General features: G+C 35.7%; 1 pseudogene; it reads left to right on the top strand.

The window, feature by feature from the left end:
• Positions 1–461: 461 nt before the first annotated feature.
• On the top strand, positions 462–1,332 carry LOC102513968 (annotated as a pseudogene).
• The last annotated feature ends 16,271 nt before the right edge of the window (positions 1,333–17,603 follow it).

Here is a 17,603-nt window from a genome sequence, read left to right as displayed (position 1 = left end):
ACCACTGTGATTGAAAACAGATCTCTCTCCTCTCAATTTATGAGCAAAGCAAATTATTTCTTAAATGTTATCAACATTACTGTTTCCTTTTTCTCAGGACCAGAATATAAAAGTAAGCTATATATTTCCACATTCACATGAAAAATTGGTTAGCTGCTTCGCCAGATTAATGTCACCTATTTAAATAATAATATTATGTCCAATGACTAATGGTCAGTAAACATGATATACCAAGATAATCAGAGTTGACTTATATTCACACCTGGTTTATTATTTTTACATCAACTGAAACTTACCAAATATTTACTGCTGTGAACAATTGCCTCCTCTTCTTCTTTTTTGCTAATAAGATGCTTTTCTTTTTTTATTAAAAATGACATTCCTGCTTTTGTGCACTACCCAGAGAGGGGTCCATACAACGTTGTTGTTCTGGGTTGTAAGTCTTACAAGTTAAAAGAAAACTTTCACAATGTTGGGATCCCTTGCTGTCCTGCAAATGAAGGAGAAGGATGTCCTTAAATTCTTTGCAGCAGGAACCCACTTAGGTAGCAGCAACCTTGACTAACAACCAGAACCATCCATCTACAAAAGGAAAAGTGAGGCATTACCTCATACACCTAAAGAGAACCTGGGAGAAGCTTCTGCTGGCATCTCCTGCCGTTTCTGCCTTTGAAAACGGGGCTGATGCCAGTGTCCTACTCTCCAGGAATGCTGGACAGAGGGCTGTGCTGATGTTTGCTGCTGCCACTGGAGCCTCTCCTATCGCTGGCCGCTTCTCTCCTAGGACCTTCGCCAGCGAGATCCAGGCAGCCTTCCGGGAGCCACAACTGCCCTTGGTTACTTATCCAGGGCTGACCTCAGAGTTACCTTATGTTAACCCACCCACCATCATTGTGCCATACAGACTCCTCTGCGCTATGTGGACATTGCCATCCTCAAGCTCACACGGTAGGTCAGCTGTGGTGAGTCTAGTGCAGGAAGTTCGGCGCGGGAAGTTCTGCGCATGCGTGACTCCGTCTCCCATGAACACCCGGGGGGAGGTCAGCCTGACTCCTCTTCTGCGGAGAGATGCTGAAGAGATGGGAAAGGGAGACCAGGGGGCTGCTGGAAAGGCTCTGACCCAGGAGGAATTTCAAGGTGAATGAACTGTTCTGGCTCCCGAATTTACTGCCACTCGACCTGATGTTGCAGACGGGTCTGTAGGTGCCCTCCGTGCCCATCCAGCATTTCCCTACTGAAGCCTGCAGCGCGGAGCCCGCCACTGGGGACTGGACTGCAGCTCCCACTGCTCAGGCCGCTGGACAGGTAGGAACAGCCACTGAGTGGTCTTAGGTTGTTCTTTCACAGACTCTTAATCAGAAAATGGAAATAAGACTGACGGAAAATTAAGTGTTGTTTTTTTTTTTAATTACATTCTTGAATTAGACTCAGTAGGATATTTTGTGTGTGTGTGTGTGTGTGTGTGTGTGTATATATATAAAACTAGAAAAATATATATACACATACACATACCGACATAAGTGGGGATATACCTATATGAATACGTTTGAATAATAGAGGGATAGACAGCTGTGCTTATATCTGCCTTTTATTCACTTACACATTTACCAAAGGTACGTACCCCGTTTATTGACCGATTAGATATGACCAAATAAATAACCACCATCACACATTTCACACGATACTAAAAGCTTTCTTTTTAAAAATGCGTCCAACTAAGTTTCCCTTTTAGATTAACCTACATTTTATTTCTAATTAAAGTATAGTGCTACAGTTCAAATTAGCTGATAAAACCTGTTAAAAGTTTCGGAAGTAAAATGGTTTCTGTCGTACTTTGGTTTGTTTTTTTATTTCCCCAGGATTGTTTGAAAGCAGGTTCTGGGGGAATGTGAAAACTCTCAGTACTTTCCTTATTGTTTTAATCCACATGTTAGACTTGATTATCGTTTTGCATTTGGCATTGATTGGGGAGTTTTTAGCATACAAGTGCTGTTTGCCTGACTCTATAAATATGACATTAATATGGAAGTTATTTGAAGGTGGTAAAAGAGACTGTATACATATGTTTGTTTTTCTATGTATATTTCTTAATGAATTCTTTGTTATTTTTCTCCATGATATGATTTATCTTTAAATCATAGCTATACAAAAGTTCACCTCATTTGTAGTTTTATTTTGTATTATTTCAACAACCACATTTTTTCAGGTTTTGCAGCTGTTTTCATAGGACCTAGGTTTAATGTTTTTTTCACTCAGAAAATGTTTCATATTTATCAACCTTTTATTTTAAATGTTATTATTTCATCTGTATCTTTGAGTTTCCTAAATATTATTTTCAAATCTTGTTACCCTGTTCCATAAAACTTATTTTTCTTGCAGTGTCTCTGTGGACTGATTTAGACTTTATTTACTTTCTTAGAAATAGGTGTCTTATATATCTTAGAAAATGGGTTCAAAAACTTATTTTGTGGGGAAATTTAGTTTTCTGTTTGATCCTTTAACTTTGCTTCTCTGTTCTACTTTGCTTACCTATACTTGTTGAGTAGGATAGTGAATTGCATCCACCTGATTCCAGTTTCCCCAGTCAAGAATCAGGTCTTAATGTGAGCTTTCGGGCTCGTTCCACGAGGGAGATATTGTGAACACCTGAGGTCATTCACCAGCGAGTTAGTAACTCATCTCAGCCAAGTTACATGCTGTGTATTTATCACAAGTGTGAGGTGTACCTAGGTATACTTATATGTACACGTGTGTTGGGGTGGGGGGGTGAGCTGGGAGAGCAGTGCTTTTTACAAGTAAAGAAATCCTAACCTGGTCCTCACTTCAACCTGTGAGTTTGGCTCTAGTGCTATCTTGTTTTGGCATATTTTTTATCCCTATAGTTAATCAAAGCTGAAAGGTAGGCTGCTTTTTAATTTTGTTAAGTTCAGAGAACAAACTTCTGCTTTGACTCTCTCCTACTTCTGACCAAAGAACCTGTTAATCTTGTTTTTGTGTTTTATTTTTAAACAAGAGAAATTTATTTTGTCACTATTCTGAAGGCTAGAAGTTCAAGATCAAGGTATCAGCAGAGTTGGTTTCTTCTTTTATTTTTTTAATTGAAGTATAGTTGATTTACAATGTTTCAGGTGTACAGCAAAGTGATTCAGTTACAGACAGACACTTATGCATATATATATATGTGTGTGTGTGTGTGTGTGTGTGTATTCTTTTTCAGATTTTTTCCATTACGGGTTAGTATAAGATACTGAATATAGTTCCCTGTGCTATATACTATAGGTCCTCATCTATTTTATACATAGTAATGTGTATCTGTTAAGCTAATCTTATTGTCTTCATATGTGCTTTTTTTGCTTTGTTTTGCTACTGCTATATGTTATATAGTCAGGAGTTTACTGATCTCTAAACTTATGGAACCCACCATTAGCTTTTAAATATCCTTTGATTTATGATATGCACTTGCCTATCAGTTGTCTTGTACCTTTTTATATTTTCAGATATTTTTCTAAAAATTTTGAAAAACTCCTGTCCATCAAATAGTGACTTTTTTTTTTGCCTTTATTTAACCATAGATAGTCTCAGTGAAAGAATAACTCTTAATTGTATGGATCAGGAGTTAGTCTCCACCCAGTTCCAAGCTTCTCAGGTTGGCTTCTTTAGGCATTCCAGAGAGGATCATTTAGATGTTTTGATTAAATTGTAGATAGATATGTCTATATATCTATCCATTTAATATCTTCTTATTGCCCCCAACTATATATCATATATAATTTAATAAAAGTAAGTACATGTATGATATGGTTATATATATATATTATATATTATATTATATATGTAAAGTTCTGTTTTCTTCATATTTTGTCCCTGTGCAAGAAGACTCTAATGACTGCTAATTGTTTATCATATCAAATATCAGTTCCTCAGGCATCCTTTTCAGAACTACTGACTTTTCCCCGTATGTTGTGTTCACATAAGAAGCATTCTCTTTAATTGATATCAAAGGGAATGATTAAATCCAGCAACTGTTTCTTCAGCTGGTTTTTCTGTGCATAATAATGTGCTGAGCCATACACAATTCAAGCCTTCAAGCATCTCTTTTTTATATCAGGATGCTGAAATAAGTATTTTAAGAATTAGAATACAAGAAGAGAATATCAGTTTTATGAATGTTTTGGGTAGAATTAAATAATTATTTTAAGGGTACTCTCAGAAATGATATATAGTACCAAAAAATCTTATCTGAATTGTGATTAGGATACGAATATAAAGGACACTGTGGGAAAGAGAGCAAACTCTGCAGTTAGGTCCACCTGGTCTGAAACCCTAGCTCCGCAGTTTACTGCTAACGGTGAACACTCTGGCTGAGAGGTCCTAGTCATAGAAATGAGAATGATGAAAGTAACTACCTCGTAGAGTTGATGAAGGTATCAAGATAACAGAAGTAATGCACTTAGCAAGTGTATTGAAAAAAAAATGTGGACAGTAAACGCTGGCTGCCCTTATTTAAAACCATCAGTATAATCCTTCATAGGGTACTCAATTCTCTCTGCATTTCTTCACATAATCCACTAAGGACCAGCCCAGAGTATCTATTTTCCACCCTAGTACTTTTCCAAGTTCAACATGACCTTCAAACCCCAGATACAAACTCCCCTCCTCTAGACACTTTTTGCTGAGTAAATCCCCATCACTGGGTTATCCTAAAGTCCATATTCTTATATTTGCCTTTAGCTTGGCATTGTGCTTTGTTCATTTAGTTTTATAATCTGTAGTATTTTTTTAAAAAGTTGAAAGTCTTAAGAACAATGCATTTCATTAAATCAAAAACTATTTCCTTCTCAATGCCAGGGATAATTTTCTTCACACAGAATGCACTTAATAAAATTTTAGTTTAATACCTACTAGAATCAAATCTGAAAATAGGCAATTGTGGAACATATAAGCTGTGCTATATATATGCTATAACCATTTATAAATAGATAATTCTCAAATTGTGCATGTTTTCATTATTGCATCTGTGCCATCATATTTCTTACTGCTGTATAGAATTTTAGTCTAGTGAAAAATAGTATTCATACTTCTTAATGAGATTTTGTTTGGCTGGAAAACTGCAGTGAAATACTGCTCTGAAAAAATAAGCATGAAGTTTCATTCAAGCTACCTGAAAATACATGATAAGCCCAATAATTTCTTAAAAGTTTAGCATGCTGTGGAGTGAGAAGTAAATGAATTGTTTTTGCACCTATATGATTTTAAAGCTATTGGGAATAAATATGGGAATGGGAAGAAAATTTATAGTAGCAAGAAACTCCCATGATTAATATGAGCCCAAGGGGTGAATGGATTTGACAAAGGAAGTTTTACTTTTTGTCCAATCTTTAGAGAAAGAAGCCTGTTTTATAGGCTGGTTCCATGGGCAGGCCAATTTTATATTGATTAAAAATCTGGTTCTTCCTTAGAAAACAGTTTGGTATGATTAATATCACTCCCTTTCCTAGGACTATTATATGTCATTTATTGCAGAGCAATTTGGATCTAGTTAACTTGAAGAGTAGAACAAATTGAGTTGTGTTGTCTTTACCACTGGTTAGATTTCAGCTTGATGTCTGTTCAAATCATTCTTGAGCCTGAGTAAGTCTAACAGACAGTTTTAAGATAAATTGCTTGGCGTTTTCCATTAAACAACATTAGTTGAAGGAGTTAGATAGGAAAGGTTGAAGGCAGTTTGGTATAAAAATCAAGATACACCTTAACCAGCGTCATGCTACAGCCATCATCCCAAGAATGCTTGCTTATTTTTATCTGCATGCTTTTATTCATAACTCTAAATCATAAGCATACTGCCAATTTAGCTTTCCTTTTCTAGATCTTTAAAAACTGAATAACAGTATGATAGTAATTGCATGGAGACTGACTAGGCATGTTGTACTGGGAACAGTGGCTGCTTGTAGGAAACATCTTGTACTGTATGAATTTTCTCATTTGAAAGTCAGTTTTACCCATATGAACTTTATGCATGTGAATTAATATTTCAGTTTGTCAGGCAACATTGTATGTCTGCACAGTGTGTCCGTCTACAGTGTTATAGAAGTTGAATTTCTTTCTGAGGATACTTGAACTACTTCAAGCTCAAGGGTACCTTTCTGCATATCTACCCTGGCCGCTAATAGCACCTAAAGTGTCACCATTGAAGTTATGTTCTTTATTTATAGGTGAATTACCATATAATCATTCATTGATCAACCATTCATTGAGTATTTGTATAAACCAGACATAAAAGCATAAGTAAGGTCCAATACTTGACACACATGCCCTCACTGATTATTGGAAAATGGATATAAATGGTACAGTATACTAAACTGTAATAAAAGGCATACACCACTATTTAAAATAAAGCATATTGGACCTTCACATAAAATACATATTCCCTAGGGAATGATATCAGAAAATTTGGGGGGATATCAGTAATTCATGGTTAATTGCATGCCATTACATTTGTCACCATAATTTTTATAAAGCATGTTTTTCTAGGATTTTTTGAGCATCTATATTGAGATGTAATTCACATAACATGCCATACAATTAAATGTTTTTAGCATATTCCCAGAGTTTTACAACTATCAGGACAATCTTATTTAAAATATTTTCATTATCTTGAAGGAGACCTCACGTCCCTGGCACAAGATGGTGGTCCAGTTGTTTCAAAATATCACTGCTGCTGAATGTACTGAAAAACCATAAAAACAAATGGCCTTGCCAGTGCAGTGTATCAGTATTCAAGATGTGTGAACGATTTGTAGATCTAAGAGCAGTAAGGTCCAGTGGCTATTGCAAAGTGCCATTTACAAATACAGAAAGATAATGAACAGCTCAGGGTAACAGGCAATTAAAATCAAGGTATGAATTCTGAGGGGGGGCCTCTTTGGTGAGCTCTCAACACCCACTACAGGAGGATGGGGGAAGTTAAAGATCAGGCACAGGAGTCAACAGTTAGAGAGACTGAACATAAGGACAGTTAAAGGCTGAACTAAGATAGATCTGTTTTTAACAAGGCCAAGGCTCAGGTTGGGAAAACCCTGACTCATATGATGAAAACAACTAAGTGAATGCCTGTGAAGATTTTTCTTCTTTAATTACTGTGAACCTTTTGAACCAGAGCTCATGACTCACCCCTCTCTATTAAGTGGTAGCATTGTATCTCTTCCACAAAAGTAGAAAATGAAGAGGCTCTTTTCCACAAGACAACACCTGATCGCCTTAGGACCTTCCCCACTTCCCCTCCGGTCTCACTAGGTCTACAGCTAGGGTTAAGTCACAGCATAACCCAGCATGACATAAGCTAAACCTGATAGTGGAGGAAAAAGTCTAGGGAGCTGCAAGCCCTACCCAGCATGTATAACTTCAGATTTTCCAACAGTACCCAACCGTGTGGACTGCCTCTTGTATATAAACAAATCTACATTATGGTTGGTTCAGGATACATCATGTTGTGCTAATAACAAATTACCTTATAATCTCAGAATCCAATTGATTTACTACAGTCATGCTAGTTTATTTGCTGTGCATCGACCAAGCAAGAGCTGCTGCTCAATGTCATGAATTCTTCCCTGTGGGACTCAGTCTGATGGAGCAGCCCCAGTTTGGAACAGTGGTTCTCTTTATAGAGAACATGAAAGAAGGATACCCACTAGCTCTTACATCTTCATCTTGGAAGTTACTCACATGACTTCTACTCATGTTTCACTGGTAAAATAAGATGCAGAGCCAAGTCTGCCATCAGCTGGGCAGATATTTTAAAATAGGCAGATTCTATTAAAAACACTAATACAGTCTGCCACGTCTGGCTGTTTATTTTTAATGGCTGAATAGTATTCCATATTATGAATGTACTCTGACCATTTTGCTATTGATGAATATTTTGGTTTTCTCACATGGTTCATCATCACAAACCATGCTAAACAGAACATGTATCAACACTACACACTTGTTCACATATTATTTTTTAGATTAGGTTTAAAAAATATAAAGACTGTAGAATTCTTTTTCAGATCTGAAGATCTTCAGATCAGCCTTTATACAACTCTGCCTTTCTCTCACTTTTTTTTTTCTTATTTTTGTAAATAGCTTTATTCTTCCAAAAGTATCTGACAAAAACTCTTCTAAAAATGCATCATTACAGTGGTAAGGCTGAGTATATAACCACCCTTACCTTTGGTCATTAAAAAATGAACATTCTTATTCGTAGCAAGGGCTGTCCTGCCATGGAGAGAGAGGGAAGGGAGTCTGCTCGGCTCTGATACTGCATTACTCACTGCTGTTCTATGTCTTGTCTCCTTGCAGACACAGGTTGCATAAGAAGTCAATTATGTATAAGCTTTGTGACGACATTGGGTCTAATACTATCTTCTGATCAACTCTGGGGTAACTTCTGTTCCCCTTGTCCATCCCAGGTCATAACACAGAGCTGATGTTTCTTGCTTAAATGCAATAATGCCATTCTTTTTCAATTTTGAAACCCACATGCTTATTTGTGTTTGTAACAGTCTTTGCAACATGGATTAATCACATCTAGTATATAGGGTGAAATCAGGGTTTACATGTTCAAGATTAAATATGCTTCATATTGCTACATAGAGTATAGTTTTTGACAATTTTCAAGTAGAAACATACAATTCTTCACTTGTTCCTACAGTAGTACTGAGCATGATTTTGAAATTATTTAAGGCCTTAAAGACAATAATTGGTTGAAGGCTCCTGAAAAGGAGAATGAGATGGGCATGTGCTCTTAAGCAAAAGTGAAGGAATTAGACTTACATAAATGTTGGAAAACCTTCTCTCCTATAACAGGAGAAAGGGAAGGAAGTCTTTGTGCGGATGTTGGCAGGTTTCAAGCTTTGATATGAATCCTTATTTATTTTAAAATGGGTGTAATAATTTCACTCAATATTTTGGATTGTCACAAGAATTAAAGAAATACTGCAAATAAAATGTTGTTGACATTCTATAAATGTGATTCCTTCATTACTTTATCTTAGATATTAAACTACTTTAGGAGTTTCCATTATTTTTTTTACTCAGTACTAATTTTTGTGTCCTATGAATCTTAAAAGCAATTATCAGAACTGGGAGGAGGTTGAGAATACCAATATGATATAAAATGGAGGGATGGAGGGATGACAGTGTTCCCTGTACATCTAACATTGGTGAACTGCGTAGAAATACATCCTCTGAAATTATTCTCTGGTCTTTATGGTTAGCATATTTAGAAAGTACATTAAATCTACTTCACTGACAAATTTATAGTTGATTTTTAAAATTTAACTTAGCTGGATTCTCTAAAATAGCATCTGAATATTAAACAATGAAATAATCAAATATATTGTTCATGGTTCAGTTTTCCTATCCTGATTTTATGGATTAGTTCTTAACTGAAAGTCAGCAGTTGGTGTTCACACGACTTCCTAGTGGGTCTCCTTTGAGGTGGAAAAGAAATGGAGTTCTGTAATCACTCCAAGCTGTGGCAACTTCTTTCCTGTGGTGAAGTGTATAGACTGGTCTTTCATTCCATCAAAATCTGGTATTGAGGCACCAGGCAATAGGAGAGAGTAGTGTTTTCTGATTTGTGGGAAATAGCACAGAGTTATCCTGGGAAGCCTGGTTGCACAATGGAGTCCTCGGTATGTTGGTCTTTTGGCCTGTGGAATTATCTTTCCTTAAATGGATGGCAAATAACAGAAAGGTTATGATGCAGGAGAATCATGATAGGGGTGGAAAATAGGAGATGGGGCATTTCAGAAAACAGGATGAACAAGGGAAGAGACTTTGAGCCAGAAAAATGAACGGTCTGGTTCTGCTCCCCGTCCTCAGCAGGTTGGAGACAGCTGTGTACACGTTTGTGTGCTTTTTGAATTAAGGTCACTAAGGGTTTTTAGCAAATGTCTTAGAGCTTTAAGATCATAGATTATAAATCTGTATTGTACCTGTGAGGAAACTGATCCTCTAGGAGGAATAAACACAGAGGCCCTATTCCTAGTTGTTGAGTTGATTGATAACAGCCCTGGTGATGAGCAATCCCTTCTCCTAGTGCCTCTCTCACTGTCCTTCTCTGACTGGGATCCTCTCTGCTGTCGTTTTCATCTCTTTTTATAATCTCATTTATTTCCGATGTGTGACAAAACATGAATTTTTTTGTCAGAGAGACATAGATTATATCAACAGAAAATCAAATAACAATTAAGCTAAGAAGAAAGAAAGGAGAGTTTTATTTGAGCCAAACTGAGAGCTGTAACCCTGGAAACAGCCTTTCAGAAGCTCTGAAAACTGTTCCACTGGTCAGGAGTCAGAAATGCAGTTTAATACACTCTTGAGACAAAGAATTTATGTATCATACTGACAGGTTAGCATTACATATAAAGTTCACCAGAGATGTTTTGATCTGTTATGCATGTATAGAGCGAGCCTTTGGTCAATGCAACTCCCTGTAAGGGATAAAAAAGAAGTATTAATCTTAAAAATACAATGCTGGTATCTGAAGAAAAGGACCATTTTCCTCAAAGGTTGATAATATCCTCCTGCCTTGAGGAGGTCTGGTCAATGTATAAAATGGATGCATATTGGAAAAGGCCCACCACAAAGGGGGACATGTTGTGTGTGTGTGTGTGTGTGTGCGCGCACGTGCGCACGCACGTGTGGGTGTGTTTAATTCTGACTTAGTTAGATTGTCCTGTCATAGAAAAATTTATGATTTTTTCTTGTCAATTCACTGTTTTCTTTTTCACCATTTATCCCTTATAAGACTTTGAACATTTTTCCTAAAAACCTTTTTTTTTTCTTTTTTGTTAAAATGACAATAGTAATAACTGACCCATGAGTTTGAGTGAATTACAGGAGATAATGTATTTAATTCTGTCTGTCATAATTTCTGGTGCAGTAGAGACACAACATTAATTTTCCCTCTCTGTCCCCCTTTTCTGCTTTTGTAGTTTGCTGCAATTTACAACAGGCATATAGCATCAGTTAACCACTTTTACCTAATTTTTGATGATTCTTGAAAAGATGCATACTATTTTGAAATGAGCACTAGAACTAAGTGAATTATCATTATCAATATCACCAGCATCATTATTTTCTACAACCTTTATTAAACAATATGCCACATCATTTTTAGAGCATTATCTCATTTTTTCTTAATGCTGTTTATTATCAATGGATATTATCCTGAATACAGAAGATGTATGAAAATATAGAGCAATGTAATTCCAGGCATAAGACTAGTAACTGATGGAGACAGGAGTTGAATCCAGGTTGATCTCACCCTAAACCTATGTTTTCAATTACTAAACAATAGTAATTCTCAATATTTAAAGATGTTTCTGCCATTTAATGGCCTTTCTCTTTGAGTAAGAAGTTAATTTTCTTGAGTTTTAGTTTCCCATCTATAAATTGTAGATGGTTGTGCATTCTTATAATATGTCATTGGGACCATTGTGAAGATCAAAGTTATCATATAGGTTAAAGCTCTGTGAACATTTCAATAACTATATATAAGGCAAGCTACTTTGATTCCTGATTAATGTCTCTGCATTATAACTGCATGCACTTTGGGGATTTTTGATTCATAATGCTGAAACACCATTCTATTGGTAGTTGGTTATTGAAAGAGTGTTAAAAGAAAATAAAAATTCTGTTCCACTGAGACCTTACCTCTGTTTTGATCGATGACACTGCTGACAGATCTTGAACTCTGTCTACAGGGAAGAAAATTCATCTAAAAATGCATCACTTCCCACAAAGATACACCAGTTGCCTTTACAGAGTAGATTAGGAGATAATTAAACTGAAATAATAGCTACCCTAAAGCCTGCATCCTGAAAACTTGGGTAGTCTGTTCACAATGTTTTCTTTCTTATTTTTCCTATGAGCATTAAATTCATGAATAATATGTAGAGCTCAGAGACATAAAATTCATGTTTGTGTCAACTGCAATCATCTCTTTGGGGATCATTTATGACACATGTGGGTTAAAGTGTCTGCTTTTTCATTGCTGATTACTATGGATTCTCATTTCTTTTCATGCAAGCATATTAGTTTGATAGCAGCATAATAGAGCCTTGTTTTTAATTTTTTTCTGGATAATATATTAATGTTTGAGTCACGCATTTTGCAAAATGTAGCTAAAAGCCCTTTTTTTCAGGAAAAAGATTTTCTATGTGTATGAGAACTGATAACGCTACCATGAGGATAAAGAAAATTTCCCTACAAATTTTTTTTGTGCCATAGAACTTGATACATTTTATTTCCAACTGGTATAATTATTTGAACATTATCTTTATATATGGAATGCTTACGATTTTTGTCTCAAGCAATATATTCTTGGTATAACTTTTTTTCATTCTATTTGACCAATAAGATTACATTATAAAATAATAATCTGGCTTATTATTTCCTCTGCAGTTTGTAATTCACTATTATTTATTAATAATAATAATAATAATTATTATTATTATTATTATTTCTTTTATGAAAAAAGAAATTCTGAATTTGGAATACAAAGTCACCTGACCCCTGCCATCAACAGGCTTTATGTGATTATAGAAAATAAATAGAAACTCAGAATAAGGAGAGTTTAATGTATGCTGAGAGGGTTTTTGAAAACTTAAAAGGGAGAATGTAATAAGCTGTACCTAGAATATTAGAGAAGCAAGTAAGAATTTTTAGAGGGGAGAAAACTGTATATGAAAGCCAGAGATAAGTTTGGTAGGTTTGGTGAGTATACCAGTTTGACCCTAATAGAGAAGTCTTGTAAAGAATAAAGAATAAAGCCGGTAACCACTTGATTGATCCAGCCTTGAATGTGAGGATGCCAATTTTGAGCTTTAGTAATTAGAACGGTCACAAATATTTAAGGGCTAAACATGTGCCAGCCACTGCAATAGACAATTAAACATGTATCTCCTTTAGGCTTCTCAGGAACACTAACAAGGTAGCTGATATTAGCCTGATTGATACTGGTGTATCAGTTAGTGAGACTGTTATCTGTGGTAACTTGGAAGATAAAAATGTGGCCATTGAAATTGTGTATCTGTTTAAGGAGATGTATAGGCAAATGTTAAATGCACCAGTTAGCCTCCTTTAGAGGCATAAAATAAACTGTTAAATTTGCAAGCAGAAACTAAGAAAAAAAAAACATACGCCAAGACAATCTCAGAAATCCAATCAGTCAAAGAAATGCATGTAAAACAAAGACCAAATCCAGGGTAATGACAGTAAAATATGGCCACGAGGCTGTCAGACGCTTGTCTGTAAATCTGAAGAATTTAAGTTATTGGTTCTTAAACATTCTTATCTACGCAAAATAATTTCTTTATTCATAGTAAAGAGTAGAAGTGTGAGTATCTCAGATAGACTTGTGCGTGACTCAAAGGCCTTTTCCTACTCGGTAAATTACAATTTGTTATGCAGGAAGCCCATGCAGCTTAACTGAAAGGAGCAAAAAGAGTTCAGCTTTTGGGACCCCAACTCTCCATATATAAAGATACTGAACTGAAAACACAAGTTATTTCTCACTGACAAATAAAGATGACTCAGAGAACATGGCCCCAAATAAAAACAGGAGAAAAAGAACCATGGATAACACTAAATTAGGAAATAGCTCCCAAATATGCTCTAATCAGGGAACACTTCTTGCCTCAGATCAGCAGATTAGGTGACATACTCCTGGCTGGGTTGCAGGACTGCTGTAGATCTACGATTGCTGTGTGCCTTATGTTCTACCCAGTACCTTCTGAGGGGGACTGTGCGAGGTAGCTAGCTTGTTCCTGTCTCAGCATGGCGTGTTGTGTTTAGTTGAGGTGAATACTTGTCATTTTAGCTCACAGATCTCCTTGTTAAGAACAGAAACACCCTCATTCACATTTGGAATGAAAGCAGATCACAAGATCCTGGACTGTGAGCTTAATCCAGTAATGAGATAAAGTTCCCAGGAAAGTGAATAAATTGGTTGGTAAGTGAAGAAACATGAATTCTTTTTGCCAGAGGGTGGACTGTAACAGATTGCTCTTTAGATATTAACAGTTTTTCCTCACCCTGTATGCATATGCCTCTCTTCCCAAAATAAATTATCTCTGTCTCTATTTTTCCTCCCCTTTAATATAGACTGATTTTTGTGACTTGCTTTGGCAGATAGAATGTGGCCAGTTGTGCTAGCTCCGTATCTAACCTTTAAAAGACCTGGTACTTTCTGCTTTAATCTCCTTAAAACTCAGAGAATATAGAAGAGAAAGAGTCACGTAGAGAAGAACTGATGTGCCCGTGCCAAAAATAAGCACATCCTGGCAGACATGTGATGAGACCTTTTCTTACCTTATAGCTTCAGCCTATCAGCTAATGCTGTCACATGATGACCACAGTCAATATAACATGGAACAGAAAAACCACCAGCTGAACCCAGTCAACAAAGGAGACAATGTATCACTGTTGCTTTAAGCTATCATGTTTGGGTCAGTTTCTTCAGATAACTGAAATGGTTTAAAAATCTTACGAACCCACTGTTAAAATGTACTTTCTTAAACCTTTATGGCTACACACACCTCTCAGCATTCATTTTCAACCAGCTAAATCCCATTAATATTTTAAAAGCAAGATCAAGAGTAACTAATTTTTTGGATTCTCATTCTGGTTTAATTCCTGTTTTTCTGAGCACCAATAGCCCACCAAGCATACCTCTCTTAACTTCTCATATGTATTGAGATTGTTGCAATTCCAGTCTCTTCTGTAAGAGTCTAACCAACATTAGTATACAGAGATTAAAACTCCACTGTTTTTTTCTTTTTTGGCACATCACTCACAGTGATATAAGTACTCCATGGATGTTTGTTGATTGAATGAGTCATTAAACAAATGAGATGTGTTTCATGTCTGCTCTTATCCTCGACTACAGAATATCTGTTGCCATTTAGTCATTTATCCTCTTCCCTTTCCCCAACAGCAAGCAGCTTTCTTTTGGCCAGCCCTTTTTTACCTGCTGCTTCATCATTGTCCCTCTTTATCTTTTGCTCTTACTCTCGCCACACCACATGCAAAACACAATATAGAGCACCCATCATGGATCCAGGTTCAAACAAGAGACCACAGCCCTGGCTCCAGTATCATTACCTCCTCCCTCACTTTCTCCAGTCTGGGAGTGATAGAAGCTTCCCACTGTTAATCATCCCCGAGTTTTCTTTCCATTCCTTGTTTGGCTTCTCAGCTCTTCCACAACTAATTTTCTAAATGAAATCCCCTCCCATATGGAGATGTTTGTATTTTCCTCTTTGTAACTTGACAAATGCAGTCTCTATGAGAGTAGAATTTAGAGACATGAATAAGGGGTAGCAAAATATTCAAGGTCAGAATGTGATTTTCCTGACGTATTTTCAAGTGCAAATTACATCTTTTCTTAAATACTGTCTAGATTTCACATAATTTATTTTAATCATATTGACAGCAGTTATTACTAGTAATTCATGTATAAATTTAAGTAATAACGAATGGACAGGGACATAATAAATGGACAGGTGGTTATAATGAGATACACATTAATACTCGATGGCTTCTTATTATGTCAGTTTGCCACTGGCTTTCAGCTACAGAGCCAGTATTATTAGCTCATAAATCTAGAAGCCTAATTTCATTGTGTTAAATGGGACTTAATGGCCATTATTTAAGTGTTATTTTCCATATTTATAGATATATTGTAGACACCTCACCCATGTTTAATAGATAGTTAATTCATTTTTAAAAATCCATAACTTTAATTGAAAATTGAAAAAAGCCCATGCCATTAAAAGCAAAAGTTTGTTAGTAAAGAGTTGTCTTACTACAAAATCTGTAACTTTGAATTATTCTCAGGTATTGAGAGCTGGATGAAATAAATAGTAGCTTTATTAGAATTTCAACTACCAATAATGCCATTAATAATTAGCCAAAAAAAATTTAAGTGACATGACATCAACAATTAAATTCACTTTTCTTTCAATGTCAGCCCTGTGAAATACAGTGGATAGGAGTGTCTGAATAAAATCTATACTTCTCACTAAGCTGTAGTCTACAGTGAATATGACATGTGCAATGTTCCTAATTTCCTAGCAATGGCTAGCAATGTGTGCTTTTGGCTCTATACAGCATTTGTAAATGCATAAACATACACACACATGCACATACATATATACATATATTTATTTATAAGCATTTATATATATGTTTTTGCTTTTGGCTTCTTAAAAGACGTATCACCTTGTGACAACTTTTTATTGCAAAAAAATGTTCAACAAAAATTGAAATTGACCAGTTTAAGGGAAATAATCAATTTTTCATGTCTGCTCATTCATTATCAATGTAAATTTATATAAATTTGAATATATTCTTATACATTATTCTTTAATTAAATAATTATTTATTGAGCCACTACCATGTACCAGGAACTGAGCATGTAGGTAAAAAGAAAACAGAGACACAACCCTTAAGAGATTTATAAATAAGAATATAGAAACTTTGTTGAACTTTTTTCATTTAAGTGTGTTTTATATTTGACATTGCCATATAATCTTCATAGTGAATGCTGTGAAATCTGTATATCATCTACATTATTGTCATTTTTTAAACTAGGCTCCTATTTTGATGATTTTATAAATATTCTCATTTGTTCTATTATATTTAGATATGTAATTAAAATATAAAATCATAATATATTTTATGTAATGCAAAATATGAAATTTATTGAATACTTAAGTCCTGGCATATGCTATGTAGCACGTACTATATATGCATAAGGTTTTACACATATTTTTTTTTCATAAAATATTTTTGTGAACATGTTTTTTATTTAAAAAAATCCTACAAGCAGGTTAGCTGGACAAAAAGGTAATCATTTAAGGGCTCATTACATTTGATTAGGAACCTAAGGATTTGAGGGAGTGCACCATATAGGCAATGAATGAGAAACACCCCAGGCAGAGGGGATCTCAAGTGCAAAAGCCCTGAGGCAGAGCTGGGCCTAACAAGTTACAAAAATTATCGGGAAGCAATGTGGCAGGGGCAAAGCTATAAGGAGGAATAATAGAAAAATGACTGAGAGGTAACTGGGAGGCAGATCATGTAGGTAGTCTTTTAAACTACCTTAAGGACTTTGTTCTTAATTCTGAGAAAGAAGAGAAGCCATTTGAGGGTTTTGAGCAGAGGAGTGACATGATATCAATTATATTTTAACAGACCCCCTCAGGATGTTTGGTTTAGTGTATACTGAGTTAGTGGGTAGGGATAAGAGATATGAGTTAGTCAAAATGCTATTATAATAATCTAAGTTAAAGGTGAATAACTTGGACATGGGCTGAAGTAGTAAAGGTGGCAAAAATGTTCGATAGTTTTGGATTCTGATTATATTTATAGGGTTGACCTACAATAAATAGACTGCTAGATATTTCTCCAGCAAAGATGGGTTTACTTGGAATCAGCAGAGAATTGCATTTGGGGGTCCGCAATCATGGAGAGCCATGTGCAAGTATCCACATGGCAAGGGAAAGAGAACTCTCTTACAGAGGGGAAAAGGAAGTTGGAAGTAAACAAAG

The sequence above is a fragment of the Camelus ferus genome, chromosome 10 (genome assembly GCF_009834535.1).
Source record: "Camelus ferus isolate YT-003-E chromosome 10, BCGSAC_Cfer_1.0, whole genome shotgun sequence".
Classification (NCBI taxonomy): domain Eukaryota; kingdom Metazoa; phylum Chordata; class Mammalia; order Artiodactyla; family Camelidae; genus Camelus; species Camelus ferus.
Note: the sequence above shows the minus strand (reverse complement) of the source record. Positions and strands in the feature narration are given on the sequence as shown.